This window comes from Cryptomeria japonica, unplaced genomic scaffold, assembly GCF_030272615.1.
Source record: "Cryptomeria japonica unplaced genomic scaffold, Sugi_1.0 HiC_scaffold_405, whole genome shotgun sequence".
NCBI classification, from domain to species: domain Eukaryota; kingdom Viridiplantae; phylum Streptophyta; class Pinopsida; order Cupressales; family Cupressaceae; genus Cryptomeria; species Cryptomeria japonica.
The window spans coordinates 63,346-69,742 of NW_026729226.1; positions in this window are offsets into that span (position 1 = coordinate 63,346).

The window sequence follows — 6,397 nt, forward strand, 5'->3', positions numbered from 1 at the left end:
CTAACTGTTATGATTGATATTGCCTCCCCACCTTCTTGCCTTCATTGATATCATTCACAAAAGCCTCCAAAGCTTTAACAAATAGCGATCTTGCTATTGAACTTGGGCCATGTGTAACCATGCGAAACCTCTGAGAGATAAACTCTTGTAGTGCCATCTTCAATGAACCTCTCAAACTTTTTTTTGAAAGCCTCATGAGAATAGTGAACTTTAATTCAACATTATAAGCAATGAGTCTTCTTAGAGACTTAGTAAGTAGCCTACCCATCCCCTGAAATTTCTCCTCATTCCTAATGGTCTAAATAACCCATAAAATCTGACATGATAAAAGAGATCAAAATAGATTGTTATCCTTTTTAATGCCATTAATGAAACCAAAGACAACATCAGAATAAGAAAATTTATCTTAAAAGTTAATCCCAAATATGTTCCATTTTTCATTAGCCACAACATAATCAAAGTTTAGATATGCATAATGGATTAATTAACTCTGCAAATACTACAAACATCATTAGCCTGCTGATTAGTTTTAATAGGTAATCTATGAAAGTTAAACAACCATTTAAATCCTTTCTTTTTTGGGCATGATATTACAGCGCCATAGTAAGGAAAACACTTTATGTCAATATTCATCACTATGGTTTAGATTCCACACAGTGTTGATGTGAGCAATCAGATCCTTACAACAAAGAACTTCATAAACCACCTTTTTCTTGGTGTTAATTATTCGAGCACCATCTATCAATGTGAATAGTTTGAATCTATCTTCCACAATAGACTAGTGCTTGGGGAGCTACAATTTACTACAGGGTTTGCTTAAGATAAAATAGGTTCTCTAGTTGGATGAACGCAAGCGATATTTTTGACTGAGAACATTCCAATAGATTAGTTGCCCATTAACAATAATAACATTGAAGCAAAAAATACTATTAATATTACTTTTAGCATAACATCCTTGAATAAGGGCAAGGGCCTACCTTTGTGGAATAAATTCCACCAGTTGGACCTCTCACTACAAAGGGTGTTATCATCATTGAGGATTCTATTATTATAAATTAGGTTTCTAAATAACTCCCATGCCTTCCATATTACCTTGAAAACATTATAACCACCTAGGGAGATAGGGAAACTACTAGCAAGAAGGTCAGTAAATGGGAGCAACTTCTAGGCCTTCCAGCCTATTTAGGAACAATAATCTTAATAGTATTTCTAATAAGGACCTTCCATCGTTCATTTCCCTCCAATGCATGAAAGATCCATTTGGATGCTAATGCAATCCCTTGTATCTTAAGATCCTTTAGACCCAAGATGCCCATCTTTTTGCTAAGACAACACCATTTCCATTTGACCGAATGCCACTTCTTGTTGCCTCTACCATTGGACTAAAGGAAGTTTTTGATTACTTTTTGAATATCAATGATTTTCTAATTGTTGAACATCCACATAAAGGCATAGTAGAGAATATAGGAGGAGAGAATCTTTTGGTAGACCTGCATTCTGCTAGTCATGGACAAGTACTACCTATTCCATCTAGCCAACTTATTCTCAATCTTCTCTATGATCCATAGCCACATTTTCTTCAAACATGGGTTGACCGCAAAAGGTATACCCGAATATATAACTTGTTTAGAAGGGCACCCCATTAAAATTTATACTTACAAACCCATGTGGGGGATATCCACCCATTCAAGAAGGATGGATTTGATAGAAGAAACCTTGGCTCTAGAGGCTTCACAAAACAAATCAAGTTTCAACATCAAGAACTCCATGTTTACCTCTTCAAGTTATAGGAATAGACTCGAGTCATCAACACACTGAATATTATTATGTGCTCCTTGTTAGGTGAAGTAATTCCCTTGATCTTATGGGAGAAGGAGGATTCCTACTTAAAAGGATAAAACATAACATCAGATGCTATAACAAACATGGAAGGGGCCAAAGGGAACCCTTGCCTAATGGATCTTTCCATCTTAAAAGTTTGAGTCTATGATCCATTGACCTCAACTTGAGCAGACGCATCATTAAGAAAAATCTGGACCATCTAACAACACTCTTTTCCCTAACCCAAATTCTTCCAACATCATGATGAGGAGACTCCATTCAATCAGATCATTTGCCTTCTCAAAATCAATTAGAAACATGCAGGAACCATCTTAGTTGTTATATTTAGCTCAGTTCATTGCCTCCCAACTAGTGATGAGATTCTCAAGAATGTATCTACCCTGAATGAAACTAGTCTAAGTATTTCTCACAAAGTTGGGTAATATATCTACTAATTTGAGCACAATAATCTTAGCTAGGTGTTTATCTAATACATTTAGGGGAGTAATAGGCCTCTAGTTTTTTGTGAGAGAATTTTCCCCATCTTTGGGGAGTAATTCAATCACTCCTTTATTAATATTGGTTCCCAAAGGATCCTTGTTCAAAGCTTCCTCATAAACCTGGAGTTGGTCCAAACTTATCAAATCCTTAGCATTTTTATAAAACTCAATAGGTAAGCTATCTAGACTAGGGGCCTTACCATTGTTGAGAGTGTTGGTGGCCTTGAGAACTACTTCAATAGAAAATGGTTTCTTGAGCACATTAACCTCCCCCTCCAAAAAATTTCTTGGGATGAGGGTTTTGCATTTGTCTCTTGCAGATTGGCTAGAGGGAGAGTTCTCTTTAGAAGAGAAAAAAAATTGGTAGCAAAGAAGGAATGCTTATTTAATGTCATTCTTGTCCACCAATTCTTTGCCTTCATCCTAGATTCTATCTATCCTTTATTTGAACTCCTTATGTCTTAGAATATTAAAAAGGAACTTAGAGCCCTTATCACCCTACTCAAGCCAGTTGATTCTAGCCGTCATATTGATACCCCAAATATTTTTATTTTAAATGCCTCTTAGATAATATTTGGTATGAGACAACAATTGAACTAATTCAAGGTTGGTAAGATCTAATTGGGTCTGAGATTCTAAAGATATCAAGTTATCTACCAACTCCCTTTCCAACTTCTTGTCATCCTTAGCCTTTTTCTTTCCCACTATTTGCAATAGGATCTTCTAGCTATTAATATTCTTATTCTATTTTTCAATGGCAGAGAGAGTGTGGTTGTCCCATCTGTTAATTTGTCTAATCATATAGATAGCACATCTCACATCTTGATCCTTCAAAAGTCTAGCATTGAGAATAAAGCTATCATTTCTCTTATTAGGAGAGCCAACATTAATATAAGTGTAATATGAGCATTGGTAAGATGGTGATTTGAAAAGGTGTATGGGCATACTTTAACAGTGGACTCATCATTTGCTTGTTTCAAGGAGAAAAAATCTTTATTAGGATAAAATTTATCCAACCTGCAATATATTCTCCTCCTCTCTAGAAATTGTACCAAGTGTACCAAATGGAGTTATAATTGTTCTTCTTTCCTTCAAGGGATCAATGAGTTTGAGTTTCTCCTTCATCCTAGTCCAATATAGCTTTTCCCCACTTGTCCATTCAAGATCCAAATCTCTTGACTTAACCTCCTGATTCTCAATCATATTGAAGTCCTCTCCAAATAACCAAGGGATGTCCGAGAGAGTGCTCAACCAATTCTATAAGTCAATTCTCTCTCTGTATTCATTAGAGGTGTAGAGGGAGCAGACTCCAACCTTAATGTATTGGATGCTAACTATGATCCACAACCTTGTTGCATGGGGAACAACCCTTATCTACCACCTTATTAGCCCACTTGCCTCCCAATAGAATGACAAATCCTCCTTTTCTTTTATCATTATTGATAGATAATAGGGGAGCATCTTTCCAGCCATATGAAAGGTTCACATCCAATATGATTTTGGTAGCTTTTAACTTCCTGGAGAAGCATGAAGTCAATATGCTTGTGCTAGTTCAAAAACCTTCAGACTTGTCTGGAGATTTTAATCCCCTAACATTCCAAGATATACATTTCAAGTCCATGAGATACATTTATTGAATGATGTCCATAACAACCTTGAAGCTATTAAAGCATTTAGGGACAATTGTATTGAATACACCACACTCCTACTTTTGCCAATCTTCTTACCTTATCTGAGTCATCTCCCACTTCAATATCATCTTTACCTATTTCTCTCAACCTCTTTTCCAATTCCCCACTCTCCATCAATTTGAACGCCCAAGCTAGTAGTAAAGATTGACCCACTAAAATATCTACTTAGAAAAGCCACTCTCACAGGGAGGTTAGTTAAATGGGTCATGATCCTAAGTGAGTTCGACATTCAATACACAGAAGGATGGGCCATCAAAGTACAAGCAATTACAGATCAATTGGAAGAAGCACCTTTACTAGACAAAAACCCACTACAAGTGGAATTTCCAGATATAGATGTGCTCACCATCACACCCAAGAAATGGACCCTATACTTTGATTGATCCTATACCCAACATAGATCAGGTGTTGACATCTTGTTCGTCAGTTTGGAGGGACACACAATTTCAAGATCCTACAGATTGATGTTCTCTTGAACCAATAACATTGCCGAGTATGAAGCCCTGGTCACTAGCATCCAAATAGCTGTGGAATGGAGAATCACATAATTGAAATTTTATGGAGACTCTCAATTAATCATCAATCAGGTCAACGATGATTATCAAACAAAGGATGACAAGTTGATGCCCTACAAGAGAATAATGGACAATTTTAAGAAGTATTTTGTGGACATCACCTTTGAACAGATTCCAAGGTCAGACAATAGAGCTACTAATGCAATGGCCACTATCACCTCGCTCTTATAAATCCTAGATAAACAAAGTCATTAAATGAATTTCTAGTGGAGCAATTATTCTCCCCAGCTTATAACAATTCAGAATCCCAAGTTATCTGTGCCCTAATTGGTTTTGATTCTCCTCTATGCGAGAAAATATACACCTATCTCAAATACAATACCCTCCTACCTGACCTATCTCACAACCAAAAATGAAGCTTTATCCGACAAGCAGCCCGCTACACCTTAACCACTGACACACTTTATCCCGAAGCATGAGAACTCCTCGATGGACCTATATCAACACAAGTATATCATCCTATCAGATGCATCTATTATACACAATCAAATAATCAATAATTCATGTGATGACAGTCACACAATCAACCAATATCTGTTCAATCAATCATCCAATCAATCAATCATGCATCATATCGAAATTCACTCAACAAGCTTCATATCAGGACTCATATCAAAAATAAAATACCATTTTAAAATGATCAAGTTCCATATCAAAAACCAATCTCAAAAACCCAATCAATCAAGTTTCAATCAATCCAGCCTCATATCACAGATCAATCAAGAAATTAAATCAGTCCCATATCGAACATAGTCCCATATCAAATCAAATCCATATCGAAAACATATCCATATTGACAAACAATCCATATCAACAAAATGAATCATATCAAAAAATAATTGACCCATATCGACACAATTCCCATAACGACTTTGGTCCAATATAAAAAATTGATCCACATCGACCAACACCTAACAATCCATATCAAAAACTTGACCCATATCGAATAACGACAAGTTGACCCATAAAGATAAATTGACCCATAAAAGATGAGTGACAAAAGACTCATATCAAACATTGACCCATATCGAAATCATGACCCATATCAACTTTAACTCATATCGCAATCACAACTCTTATCAAAATCAGGACTCATATCGATAAAATGACCCATATCGACCTTGAACCATATTGAATTTGACCAACTTAATTCACACCAACAATTTCAACCATATCAACATGACTCATATCGATGACTGACTCATACTAGCCCATAACATGAAAATCACCCAAACACTATCCCATCAACACAATCAACTCAATTGACACATTGACAGGGTGTAAAACTTCATAAAGAACCTAAAAATCCAAATTACACTTGTCAAAAATTTCTTTAAATTCAAAAAATTGCTCTTTCTCTCATATGCGCTAAAATAATAGTTAAATGTGCAATTTCATATGCATTATTTAATCTATCATATGTGCTATAAAAAAATTCATAATGCGCTACACTGTTTCACAGATGCACTAAAATCAACATCATATGCGCTATTGTGCAAATCAAATGTGCTATCTAAGAAAACCTATGCAGACAATTAAAATTCAAATGCACGACGACAATACTCATATGCACGAAAAGAAACATCACATGTGCTAAAAGAAAAATCATATGCGCAAAAAGAAGTGAAAAAATTAAAAACGCGGAAAACGCTAACCTAGAGTGAAAAATTTAAAAACTTGCCAAAACACCTAAAATCTAAGCTAAAAATTCACAAAGCGGGTTAGATAATCAACTCACCGGTGGTCCGTACTCTATTGGCCTCTCAAATTGATGAAATCTCTCAAAATGGTGATGGTGGTAGGGGTTCCA